Source organism: Nannobrachium achirus (genome assembly GCF_963921795.1).
Source record: "Nannobrachium achirus genome assembly, chromosome: 5".
NCBI lineage: Eukaryota > Metazoa > Chordata > Actinopteri > Myctophiformes > Myctophidae > Nannobrachium > Nannobrachium achirus.
This window is the reverse complement of record NC_137814.1, coordinates 25,702,192-25,717,075: the sequence shown is the minus strand read 5'-3', so window position 1 is coordinate 25,717,075 and position 14,884 is coordinate 25,702,192.

Here is a 14,884-nt window from a genome sequence, read left to right as displayed (position 1 = left end):
GTCAAGGTGGAAGTGGCGTCACGGAGAGAGAGAGAAATCTATACCTCGGATAGATGACGTCAAATCGTATCTCCTCCCAGGCCGTCGCATGGCGCTATATATACAGTATATATATCGTCGTTGTCGGGTTAAAACCTTATATGCCCAAAACCGTTCGTTTTGCATTTATCATTTTAAAAATGATTTAAACCAGTGAAAACAGCCAATCTACAAGCACTGCTTGTAGATCTGCTGTTTTGGTATGACGGGTCAGCTACTTTGGTATGACAGCCTTGTCTGATGAAGCAGGGCTTTACTTCGCGGAAAAAAGTACAAATTTGAAACTTGGATATACGAGGTTTTGGCCCGACATTGACGATATATACTGTATATATAGGGTTTACAGACACAGAGCAGCAGTGAAAACTGCCCCACATGACCAACCCACATGACCCAATGACCTCTCGTCAGGTCAACGGACGCCCGCCCCCTTTGATCACGCGAAGAGATCCCCTCCACCGATCATGAATCGATAATGAAATCTTTTAAAAGAGCAGTTCGGTTCGGGGGGCGTTTTTTCCTTTCACCTCACTTTCGGTTCACTTTCCTCGGCGTCCAGAGAGAGAGAGAGAGAGAGAGAGAACCAAAAAAAGAGAAAAGTAAAATAAAAGCTCTCCCCAAACGCCCGCTACGCCTCACCACTCCCCCGGCGGCGGCGACCGGGGACGACAAGCCAATTTGCTCTCTGGGAGATGACATGTCAAACTGTTCACTTTTCTCCCTCGACGCTGATCATACCGTCCTCTCCTCCTGCTCTTCTCCTCCTCTCCTCTCCTCTCCTCTCCTCTCCTCTCCTCTCCTCTCCTCTCCTCTCTCGCCCCTCATCCTCCCTTCCATGTCCCCACCTCTTCCACTGTGAATTCTGCCTCTACTCTGCCCCCCCCACCCACCCCCAACCCGACCCCCATACCCTGCTCCTTCTGCCTGTCGCCTCTTCTCGTTAATTCAAATTATAGAAGTGATTTATATGCTAACTGCTCTATCCCTCTTTTTTTTCTCTTCCCGCTCTCTCTCTTCCCCCTCCTCCTCTACACTTCTTCCCTCTTCCTACTCCTTTCTTCTCTCTCTCTCTCTCTTTCTTTTCTCCTTTATAGATAAAGGTCTGACTTCTTCATGACTGCCTCCTCCTCCACTCCTCTAGCCTCCTGTTCCCTTCCTTTCCGCCCAGCCTGACGCGGCCCCCATTATTTCCCATTATCTCCACTCTTTCAAGACAGTGCTGGCACTAAGAATAGTCCTGCTATATCAATAGCTACGCTGCATAATGATTTGATAGCGGCCATGCGGGAGACCCTATATGTATTGATTGGTGTGCGCACTGTACAAAACCAAAAATAAAAGGATATACAGTATGGTTTAATGACACGTATCGTCCGTTGGAGCGGGGTGGTGGGGGGTGAGGCCTGGAAACGCGTCCAACTGTGTTTAGAGTCGCCTCGATCTCCCTCAGCCCCCCAACTCCGCTCACGCGACAAATCCTCCGGCCCCTTAATGTTTATGACTCAATCACATCCATTCTGAGAGGTGCTCAGAGTGCATTCTGGGAGGGCGGGAGGGAGGGAGGGAGGGAGAGAGAAAGAAAGGGAGAGAGAGAGGAGAGCAGAGCAGAGTGGCGATAGATTCGGGAGAGAAATATGATCGGCCGGCGTTAGATGGGAGGTTCAAGCCCTCGCACCCCGGGGTGATTCAATCCTCTCACGTTTAAGCTAATGGAGGTTGTCGCCTGGCGTCCCTGCCTGGCCTGGCTGTGGGGGGACTATTTCTGGACCACCCGTATATAAGAGTGTACAGGCTTTACTGTAACCGCTAAAACTTTTTTTAAAGGGAAAACTAAATAAAACAGAGACAGAGAGAGAAAGAGACAGAGAGAAGAGAGAGAGCCTATAGGGGTTGGGGTGGGGGTCTCCCGCTGTGTGCTATTTGACCATGAGCTGGTGAGAGAGAGAGAGAGAGAGGGGTGGGGGGGCGGCCTCTGTTGACTCTGCCCTGTGACTGACAGCGGGGAATGACGTCACACTCGGTGGACGGGCCAACAGCGGTCACTGTCTCAGCACACCGACAAAAGGGTTTACTGGGAGGAGGCGGCGCAGCGCGGCCCGCCAAGTTATTTTAGGTCCAGTTAATCCGCTCGCACGCGTATCGCGTCCCCGCTCCCCTCTCCTCCCTCATCCCCCCACGCCGCCTATCTGTCCAATGTCTCCTCTCTCCACCCAGGGCTAATTATTTTAGCACAGTTAGTCATTAATATAAAGATCTCTTTCGGGCCTCCTCAGACATTTTTCTAAAGGCCTATATTTCTTCTCCTCTCCTCTTGCCGTTCTTTGCTTCTTTATTTATTTCCAGTCTGTTCCTCTCTCTATTTCGCGGCCATCTGTCCTCCTATCACACACTCTCTCTCTCTTTCTTTCTCGCCGTCTCCCGCTCTACCCATTCAATTTTCTCTTTCTTTACATTCTCCCTTTCTCCTCGATCTCTCTCTCTTCTTTCTCTCTTCCCTGTCGTGCGGTAGCTCCATATGCACCCTCACAGGACGGAAAACAGCAGATCTACAAGCTCACGGCGCGTTGCGTTTGCGACGCGGTGTGAGCTTGTTGATTGGCTATATTCTCCCGTCGTGGGACACGGTCATACCGCAAAGTATATAAACCGTACTGCACACAATCCACTTCACTCTTAAGCCTCTCCTTATCAGACGTCCAGGCCCACGGCTCAAAGCTCTCCTGTCCTTTCCACTCCATTCCTCCGCTTCCCTGCTCTCAAACCCCGGTGATGGACATCTTTCTCTCTCTCTCGCCGTCTCTCCCTTTCTTTATTTCTCTCTCTCTCTCTCTCTCTCCCTCATCCACCGCCACTCCCTCCCTCCCTCTACCATTTACAAGCGTCCTCTCTCGTCCTCCAAACTATCGCCTCCACTGGAGAGAAAGAAAAAAAAACTCTGCCAACTTCCCTGTCTGCCCTCCCATCTCCACCACAATGCTCTCCTCTGCCCCCCACTGGCGAGGGAAGGAAAATGAACCTGGGGGCAGCAGAACCCACCTTCTTTTTTTTTCTACCCTTTTTTTCCCTCCTTTGAAGACGCCAAACAAGAATCGTTTTAAACTAGCCATAGCTGTCTTTATGGTCGTAGATTTACGACGTACGTGTGTTCTGTGCATGTGTGTCCAGTAAGACTTGAGATATGATTATATTTATAAAAAGAATTAAACTGTACATGTCACCTTTTAAGTAAAAAAACCCAAATAATGTTTTCCTAGAGATTTTCCTTTTTATGTACGTGTGTGCAAGACAACAACGTGGCATACACGTTGAGATAAACGCAGGGGAGAAATACAATTGTATTCTGTGGAATATCCATGTTATATTATTCTATTTCTGACCTTGTGCTATGGAGGTCCCTGTGTGGCTGTTCGGTGTACATTTAAATCCCGGGGGGAAAGGGGAAATCGCTTCTTGTTTTTTTATTGTTGTTATTATTTCGGCAGTCGGCGACATATAGCATGGCGGTGAGAGAGAAGATGGGCGCGGGATAAGGGAGGGGGCGAGACTCATCTCAGACAGGGCGTATAATGCGGCCTGTGGATGGGAAAAGGGGGGGAACACGCAGGTGCTTTGCTGCAGGAAACTGGCTAGGGGCGGACGAGACTTATCTAGTGTGTTTAAAGCCCGGCCAAACCTCCACATCGTCCTTGTCGGGTGAAAACCTTGTATGTCCAAAACCGTTCGTTTTGCATTTAGCATTTTAAAAATGATCTAAACTAGTGAAAACAGCCGATCTACAAGCACACAACGCCTCGCACCGCGAGGCGTTGTGTGCTTGTAGATCTGCTGTTTTCACTACTCTTGTGCGACGGCCTTGTACGATGAAGCAGGGCTTTTCTTTGCGAAAGAACGTACAAATTTGAAACTTGGAGATACGAGGTTTCCACCCGACAACGACGATACGTATCATCACAGATATGGGTCTGTGGTCCCCCCCAAGAGCTTTCGTTGCTACCGTCTCAACCCCGAGGCCATAGATGGATTGCGATCGACGTTCTCGATACGGCGTGTGGTTAGCATTAAAAGTTGATTGTTTCCCCTTTAAAAACTCAGCCACTTGGGCGTGAGGGGTGTTATAATGCACATCTTTATAACTCTGGGGGGAATAAACACCATTCCACAAGCCGCTGTTTAACTATCCAAGTCAAATGGATGGGTTAGAATGTTCTTTTCTTTTCTCACTCTCTCTATTCAAAGGCCACACAGATACCTGCCATAAAACAAAGTGCCTTTAATATATTTAAAACACTGTTTTTGTTTGTATGTTTTTGTGTACTGTATTAGTTATAGTTGCACAGTAACATTCCTTTCTTAGAAATGACTGGAGATTATCACTTTTTATTTTTTACACTTGTTTTATTTTAATGCTTATGTATGTTAATTAAAGCACGCTAATGAGATCTGACTGTTCTGTATAATTTGTTGTAAAGAGAACGTAAATAAAAAGAAATTAAAGCCCCTATACTGTACGTGCAAATGTTGTCAACACAATACACGGGTGGTAAATGGGAATATCTTTTCACTTTCCTTTGGTTTAAGACAAGTAACTGGTTGAAATTGTGCAAAAATGATTAAATGTGTCGGCTTAATGTCTGTCGACAAGATTAACATTATTCCACTCGAAATGAAAGGAGATCCTTCCAAATTGAGATAATGTGTATCGTTTGAACCTCAGGAGTGTGAATCTCCTGTGAATTGATTGCTGCCATCAAAGTGAAACTTCTCATCACTGCCAAGATTAATGAATATATTAACCACAACCGCGGAAATAGACCATCTACTGTACAAGAGAAAGGGATATTCTTTTTTGCTATAATGACATACCCAACATAGGGACTTCCAGGCTGAAAGTGATTAAGGTATTTGTAGGCATAAAATAGCAACATTATAGACGGTGCAGTCAATTGTAAATTAGAAATACTGAACACTTGGTTCCTGGCCTGGTCTCGGGTGGAGGGCCGTGTTGTGGGAAGAGTCTTTATCAAAACTCATTGCTCTCTGAGCAACACTGACTGGTTGAGCGGACACGCCACCATTACCCCGGCATAACTAATCTGTGAGGAAGAACTCATTATGATGAACCCAGTCATTATATATGTTCAATTAGCATTACTAAAGCATGTTTCCAATTAGACCGAACTCACTCAAGCTGACCTTCTGGTTGATAACCTTCATTCATCCAGTAGAGATTATTAGGCCTTCTCTTTGTGCGCTGTATATCGTCGTTGTCGCCGTCGGGTGGAAACCCTATATGTCCAAAACCGTTCGTTTTGTATTTATCATTTTAAAAATGATTCAAACTAGTGAAAATAGCCGATCTACAAGCACACAACGCCTCGCACTAGATCTGCTATTTTCACTAGTTCTCTGCGTCTTGCATGGTGAAGAAGGTCTTTACTTCACGAAAATGTACACATTTTAAACTTGGAGATACGAGGTTTCTGTCCGACAGTGACGATCTAGTGCTTCATATTCATACGCAAAGGAACGCCTTAAGGGCCCACTTCATCTTCTCAAGGTTCACGGTTACTTTATTTTGTTACATTATAATACAATACAGTACAAAAAACAATAAGAGTAACAGTAATTTAGACCTATTACATCACCACTCCAGCATAACATCTATCACCCCAGCCAACATACCTAGTGTACACTATGGGGCCTTTTCCATCAAAAGAACCTTGGTTCCAGAACCAGTGCCGGTTCAACTTTCTTGGAACCTTGGTTCGTTCTTGCGAACCGAGTTACGTTTCCACCAGAGTGAACCAGAGCCATCGTCCCCCAGTTCAGATGGTGGTTCACTGGAAAAAACAAGGATTTTGTGGTTCCGGTTCCGAACCAACTTTTACGGTTCGGAACCAACTCCGGTTCTCGGTGGAAAAGCACACCTCTGGTTCATCCCATAGGCGGGAGAAAGGCCTTTTCCGGTGGAAAAGGCCCCCTTGAGCAACACCTTAAAGGAGTAGTTCACCTCCAAAATGACTTTTTTCTCCACTGATTACTCACGCCATAGAGACTTGAGTTCAATAATATTTTTTCGTATTTGTCGCATTCCTAAGACAAAAATTTGATTAAAGTCATTTTAGCCCCATTGATTCCGGATGGGGACCAAAATGCATTCGGGTCCCCATCCGGAATAAATAGGGGTACATTTATTGTAATACATTTTTTTGTCTTAGGAATGCGACAAAAACCAACAAATATTATTGAACTCAAGTCTCCATGAGGTGAGTAATCAATAGAGAAAAAGTAATTTTGGGTGTACTACTTCTTTAACACCTAAAAGAGACCTACCGAACATTTTTTTGCAGATTTTTTCAGAAACTCACTCGCTGCATTTTATCCCTTGAGTTTTTTGATCAACCGCTCCTACAGTACACCTGGCTTTGTCTGTATGTACTGTATGTATGTATGTATGTTTGTTTGTATGTATGTATGTCCCACACTTGGCTCATTGGCCAAGCTTCACGGACGTTTAATGACATTAACTCATAAAAGGCACTGTTCCCTTCACACTGGGTGTGATTTTTTTTATATTCCATACCGATTGGTTATAACTGGGATCCAAGTTTGCGTAAGGGGCCTATTTAACAAATCATTGCCAGAAATCATGAATGCATCACCCCAAAAATGAATCACATTGAAGGGCCCACACATAAGTGTAACTATTGGCAATCAAGGCCGCCATATTAAGAGGTCAAGCCACACATCGTCACTGTCGGGCAGAAACCTTGTATCTCCAAGTTTCAAGTTTGTACGTTTTTTCACCAAGTAAAGACCTGCTTCATCATACAAGGCTGTCGCACAAAAGTAGTGAAAACAGCCGATCTACAAGCACACAACGCCTCGCGGTGGGAGGCGTTGTGTACTTGTAGATCTGCTATTTTCACTAGTTTAGTTCACGGTCTTGGACATAGGCCTACAAGGTTTCCACCCGACAATGACGACATGCTTCCTAATGTATGACACGCCCCATTCCTATTGAAGCGGGAGGTCTTACCATATTAGGAATTTCATGTGCAGTGTGCAATATACCGTATCTGTATTAAGAAAGACCCAATAATTATGCTCTTGATTCAATTGTCTACAACTCAGCCAAATGTGATGCTTCTCTTTTATTTAATTGCTAATTCATATAGTCTGGTGTTTTTTTTGTCAGTTTGGAGTGGAGCACTCTTTGAAGCAACATTGTTGCATTTGTTTTTAGCATTGAAGTATAGCATTTTATTATGACATTGTTTTCGTGCATCAAGCTTAAGCCTATGACTGCTACACAAGAAGTGGGACAATTTAATGAAAGAAAAGAAGACAAAGTCATCATAATGTTGTCAAAGTCATCATAATGTTGTCACAATTGCTATGTTGACATGTTGATGAAGCCGAAATGCAACAGAAATGTGAAGAAAAAAAGAAATGTGTAAAATAACAGCTGAATTCTCAAGTCCGACCTCCCATTATTCTGACATCCCAATAGTGACTGTAGACAAATGTTTATGTTTATTAGTGTGAGGTTAGGGACCCTCTGGAAAACGAGATTAAGCATCAGAAATACAACAGAAATGGGTAAAGAAATAAAAAATAACAGCTGAATTCTCAGCCGATATCAAGTGCTTTGCTTTGTTGCAAATGTTAGATAGTAGCCTATGTTTTGATTGGATACTTAGGCAGGTTAGGGCTTATTGTTTTAAAACACAGAAAATGTTTAGTCTCAGGAGGGTCCGCTCATTAGTGTGAGGTTAGAAGAGTATGTTTTAATATTAGTGTGAGGTTATAGGGTATGTTAGCCTATAATTAGTGTGAGGTTATAGGGTTAGGGATAGGGTGGCCTATGTTATAACGCAATATGATGGTGACCACCACCACTTTCTCTAGGCCTGACTGCTGCAATACGACTTCCACAGCCCTGGGTAGGCCACCCGACCAGTAGCCTAGTGAGGGAAAGTTAGCTGAGTGTTAGACCAATCTGGGAACTAAATCTAAATCTTCACAAATGTGTTCATAAAGGTGTCTACTATCACCTCTGAACTTTGTCAAACCCAACTCCCTTGACATATTTGTGGGAGCCAATCAAAGTTAGGGGTATCCTCAGGGCCTGGGATTAAAGGGGGGGGGGCAATAAAAAATGGCCAATATGAACGTATGAGGTGTGTAATTAGCGTATTTTTGGGCTGCTGAATCCATTCACTGAATCCATTACTGATAACCATTAGTTATCAGTAAAAATGACTCCTTGGCCATAAAATAGGCGACACCTACTTTTGTGTGTCCATGAGACATAATATTGGCAATACAAAAATGGTTTGGTGGGGAAGGGTTTGAATTCATGAAAACTATTCAAGATCAGTTGGGTAAGCACACATCATGACACACAGGATAACATGATGCAATCTGACAAGGGTCAAACAAAGGGTTTAAAACATAGGGACTAACAGGACACAGGTGAACTTGAATTAGGCCTATTTTATGGCCAAGTAGTCATTTTAACTGAAAACTAATGGTTGGAATGGATTCAGCAGCCCAAAAATACCCTAATTACACATACGCTCATATTGGCCATTTTTTATTTTCCCCCCTTTAATCCCAGGCCCTCGGGATACCCCCAACTTTGATTGGCTCCCACAAAGTATGTCAAGGCCGGGAGTTGGGTTTGACAAAGTTCAGACAGAGGTGATAGTAGACACCTTTATGAACACATTTGTGAAGAAAGCTATTGATTTAGATTTAGTTCCCAGATTGGTCTAACACTCGGCTAACTTTCCCTCACTACAGGCCATTTGAAAATAGCAGATCTACAAGCTTGCAAAAGTTTTTTTTTTTTTTTTTTTTTACATTCGTGAAAAGCTGTGAAATGGGACAATCAGTGTCACACCGAGTGACCGAACTTAGCAACAAGTAGGCTACTTTTACTTTTGGCAGCCTACTTAAAGAACATTTTGATGCCTTTTAATCATGTACATCTTTAATTTTTCCACCACTGAGTGCAATTATCTGCCCTGAATAGAAGTATAGTGTTCCCTCTATGTTATTTTTTATCACACATTAATTGAAACGATGTCCAGACAAACTAGGATACAAGCTGTAGTACTGGCAGGTTCATCAATGGAACTTAAAGGGGCACTCCACCACTTTTCAACCTATGTTCATATAATTGGTCCTCACTCAAAAATATCTTTTCTTTTTTTTTTTTTTTTTTTTTTTTTTCAGAGGAGGGCTGTGGGCAGGTCAGAAACCCATAGTCTTGTGACATCATCGATTGCCAATCCAGCTTATAGAAACTGCAGGCTTTCTATTCCTGAAAAGTTGCAATTTTAAAGTGGAAGCCATTGTTCTCGCGATAATAAAAATCTTTTTTTTTTTTCAAAAATATTGATACATTTTTTTTTTGGAAAATGATGATGTCACAAGACTATGGATTCTGAACTTCCCACAGCTGTCCTAGGAGACTTGGACTAAGTAGAAAAAAATGGTGATATTTTATCATGACCATTAGTGAGGACCTATTATATGAAGACAGGTTGAAAAGTGGTGAACTACTCCTTTAAGCATTACTAAAGAGCTTGAAGACTACAGTAGAGCAGCAGAGCAGTAACAGGTGCATCCAATGTAATAGACTAATTAAAGCAAGCTTCAGGCAAGCACATCCAATCACGTGCTCTGTGCTCACTGATCATATTAGGTTCTCACAACATTTTAGGGATTTACTTTACTTTATTTGTTTATTTGCAGAGGGACAGCATATTAAGGTAGAGTAAGTGACTTTCTTTGGTTAAAATACATGTTAAATATTGTATAGCTAGGCACGCTATAGACCTACTGATCAGGATTCAGGAACAGGTGTCTCCCTGTATCTGCAGCTCAGAAAATACATTTTCCAAGTGGAATTGAAGTGATGACAGAGAAATGAGCAGACGAAATGGAACTGGAACGACATGAAAATGAAGCTGATGGGTAGGCTATACTCTGTCCTGATTGGCTGAACTCCACATGAAACTGTATTATTTTCTTTTTATTGAAGAGAGCTGGAGAGACGGGGATGGTGAGCGTGTGTGTGTGTGTGTGTGTGTGTGTGTGTGAGAGAGAGAGTGAGTGGCGCGCGTGTTTTGTTTGTTACATCACTTACCCTATGTTAGCTTTGGTCCACAGCATTTAGCTTTTTAATGAAGTGCACTCAGGACACTTAAGAAGCAGTAGGCTACGTGTAAATATTATAGGAGTTAGCAAGAATGCTAATTTCACTCTGAGTTCCAGACAAAGTTTTGTTTCCCATGCAGTTCTAATCCCCGAATGGAATGTATCATAATTGTTCTTTTAAGCCAAGTGGATGGTAGTTCTGTCCACACTGACTCAATGGTGAACGATATAGTATTCTTGGTCCCATCCTAATTTACAGTTTACCGGTAGTTATCTGCCTAGTGGGAATTAGCTCCTTTCGGAACCCCTCACTCCACTGCTACGCAGCTCCGAGATGGGGTTCCTACTGGTCGGCTGCCGAAATCTTGTTGTTGGATTCACGATCCGCCGTTAGCGATCACTTCTTACCTTTGATGAACACTCTATCCAAAATGTGACGGGCCTCTGTGAAAGTATAATCGTTTTACTTCTTTAGTGTGGAACAATCTCGAAGCACTGGGGTGAAATGAAGACTTTATATCGCTCAAAAGGTCAGCCGGTTCTGTGTTTTTAGACATTCCGGAAGTTGTGGCCGCATAGGAAAACATTACTGCCTCCCCTGGTCACGTGGTATACACAAGTTACACAACGGGGAAAACACAGAACCGGCTGACCTTTTGAGCGATATAAAGTCTTCATTTCACCCCAGTGCTTCGAGATTGTTCCACACTAAAGAAGTAAAACGATTATACTTTCACAGAGGCCCGTCACTTTTTGGATAGAGTGTTCATCAAAGGTAAGAAGTGATCGCTAACGGCGGATCGTGAATCCAACAACACGATTTCGGCAGCCAACCAGTAGGAACCCCATCTCGGAGCATGCGTAGCAGTGGAGTGAGGGGTTCCGAAAGGAGCTAAGTGGGAATATGACCCTTTTTTCTCTCAGACAGTAGGCCTACAGTAGGCCTACAGTACAGAATAACACAAACACAAACACAAATATCATAACCAAGGGGAATTTTGTGTTCAAATTTTAATATTTTCGATTAGTAATTCCCCCTGGGAATGGCCTGCAAGCCAAATGACATCATGATAACATCCTCTGGTGACTCCAGTGACGTTCAGAAAGGCCAGATCACATTCACAGCCCATATGGGATGACGTCATCATTACCAGGACGTCATAGGCCTATGGACTTTTTGGTTTGACAGGATTATTGTTATTGTTTGTAATGTTAGTTGAAATATGAGCATATATTCTGGAACATATCCGTCTAGTTATTTATCTGGCTTTATTTATCATTGGTTGACTGGCCCCAATCAAGATGTCACTGATTGGTCCATGTCCTGACCGTGCTTGCTGGGCTGTTATCTATCTATAAATGCGACAAATCTCTGTCTGTTTGTTTGTTTGTTTGTTTGTTTGTAATCCGCGTATCTCGAGAACCGTTCGTCCCACCGGCTTCAGATTCGGCACGCGCGTTCCCCGCCGCGGCGCGGAGTGCAGTGCCGGGCCTCGGCCCGACTCGGCATGCGGTTTTCCCGAAGCGGCGCGAAACGTTCGGAATCTCCTTACGCGGAGCTGATTGTTGACATCAGGCTGTTCCTGAGGAAATCGGCACAATCGCTGACTCATTGTGACATCACTTCTTAAAAGGCTCTGACATCACGTACGCCGCATGAGTCAACAAAAAATCTCTGTGAATGTGTATGTATGTATGTGAATCTCGAGAACCGTTCTTCCCACCGGCACGCGCGTTCTCCAGATATGGGCATAAAATGAATCCCCGAATGGGGAGCTGATGTCTGACATCAGAGTTTTCCGCAACCGGTACTGTGTGTGCAGAGATCTCCATATATGGGCATAAGGGGACAAAGGCAAACAGATGGTCAAAACGGGTCCTATGACAACAGGTATATTGGGGTTTGCATTAAAGGGTGGGGACAAAGGCTAACAGATGGTCAAAACGGGTCCTATGACAACAGGTATATTGGGGTTTGCATTAAAGGGTGGGGCATTCATGGGGTCCGCTCCAAAAAATAAAATAAAAGAGACAAAGACAAACATAAGACAAGCGACAAAGCGTGGGACTGGGAGGATGACTTGAATGATGCAGATTTAAGCAGGCTGTGTATTCTGCTTAAAGAAGAAACAAACAAAAAGCGACAGAGATCTCATATATGGGCATAAAATGGACGCAGATAAACAGATATCTCCATATACGGGCATAAAGGGACACAGACAGACAGATACAGAGATCTCCATGACATCAGGCTGTTCCTGAGGAAATCGGCACAATCGCTGACTCATTGTGACATCACTTCTTAAAAGGCTCTGACATCACGTACGCCGCATGAGTCAACAAAAAATCTCTGTGAATGTGTATGTATGTATGTGAATCTCGAGAACCGTTCTTCCCACCGGCACGCGCGTTCTCCAGATATGGGCATAAAATGAATCCCCGAATGGGGAGCTGATGTCTGACATCAGAGTTTTCCGCAACCGGTACTGTGTGTGCAGAGATCTCCATATATGGGCATAAGGGGACAAAGGCAAACAGATGGTCAAAACGGGTCCTATGACAACAGGTATATTGGGGTTTGCATTAAAGGGTGGGGACAAAGGCTAACAGATGGTCAAAACGGGTCCTATGACAACAGGTATATTGGGGTTTGCATTAAAGTGTGGGGCATTCATGGGGTCCGCTCCAAAAAAGAAAATAAAAGAGACAAAGACAAACATAAGACAAGCGACAAAGCGTGGGACTGGGAGGATGACTTGAATGATGCAGATTTAAGCAGGCTGTGTATTCTGCTTAAAGAAGAAACAAACAAAAAGCGACAGAGATCTCATATATGGGCATAAAATGGACGCAGATAAACAGATATCTCCATATACGGGCATAAAGGGACACAGACAGACAGATACAGAGATCTCCATATATGGGCATAAATAAGCAGGCTGTGTATTCTGCTTAAAGAAGAAACAAACAAAAAGCGACAGAGATCTCATATATGGGCATAAAATGGACGCAGATAAACAGATATCTCCATATACGGGCATAAAGGGACACAGACAGACAGATACAGAGATCTCCATATATGGGCATAAAATGGACGCAAATAGACAGATATCTCCATATATGGGCATATGGGCATAAAATGGACTCAGAACTATATCTGCAGTGATCTCCATATATGGACATAAAATGGACGCCGACAGACAGACAGATACAGATATCTCCATATATGGGCATAAATGGACACAGGCAAACAGATGGTCAAAACGGGTCCTATGACAACAGGTATAATGGGGTTTGCATTAAAGGGCGGGGCATTCATTCCCTATTTACATCGTTCCCGAGTTGGCCAGGTCACCGACTAGACGCTGGGCCGCCCGAAGGGCCTCTTTTGATGTTCTAGTACATCAAAAGAGGTACAGTAGGTTACATATTAGTGTTTGCTCGAAGCTTGTAAATCTATTATTTTCAATTAAATAGCCAAAGTTTAACCAGGGCTGAAGTGGTTAACTCATTCTGTGCCTATCCCGAACATGTTCGGCTTTATTTCAATCCAATACAATTTTTTTTTTATTAATTGACTTACCCTGAGCTGCTTGTAGAGTCGTGGGTGGTCCTGGCTCGTCCTACGCTAGCCAGCTAGCCATTTTACATGGTCCGACGATATATTCCATTAAAAATGGTTTAAAATACATTTTTGAGCCCCCCAATGTTCACTGAATGTTCAGCGCCGCTTCCGGAACGTAGTCCAGTGTGCCTATCCGGGAGCCCCCCGGCCGGCCGTTAGCCGCGAACGTTGCCGCGAATCGCCGCCGAATCCAATGAAAAACCACATCTTTGGAGGCCCATATCTCTGGATTGTGTTTTTAGGGATGTGGCGCGAGGTTTATTTACGGCGAAATCACCTAAAATGATCTTTTAAATGACAAAATGCTAATAGCTATTCTGTAGCCATTTTCATCCGGGACCTTTCCATGACGTGCACGAACGTGAGCACGCGCGTCACTGCAACGTGAGTCCCCGGATGCTAATGCGCTCGCCTATGGGACAAACCCTGGCATTCTTTGGCGCCCTCTAGGGGCTGGCACTAAAACAGTTAATCTATGTTTCGTAATAATAGGCCATATCAAAATCAACAGATAACTATAGCCTTTCAAATAATTGTAGTGGAGTAAAAGTTAAAGTATAATATCTGTCATAAGTGACACGTCACACACACAAAAAAGCTATACTTAAGTTATGCTTGAGTATAGCTTTTTTGTGTGTGTGACGTGTCACTTATGAGCGTTGAATGTTTCGTGGTCACTTTATGTATATATTCTTCTCTTTTTGCAATAGCTTTCGACACTTTATGTTTTATTTATCTTTTTTTGTGCTTGATCTTTGGACTGTATACTACAGTACTCTTTTTCTTTTTCTTACTTCTCTGTAACTTGTAACCTTAACCGCTGTGCTGCCTCTGGGCAACTGAATTTCCCCCGTGGGATAATAAAGGTATCTATCCATCTATCTATCTATCTATCTATCTATCTATCCCTGGAAAAGAATACCTATAGGCCTATACTTGAGTAAATGTAATTAGTCACTTTCCACCATGCAGTGACTATGACTAGCCTACTTTAAGTATTTGTTTAGCATTGCTAAGCCTATTCTTTTTACATCTGTTGTGATAGTGCTG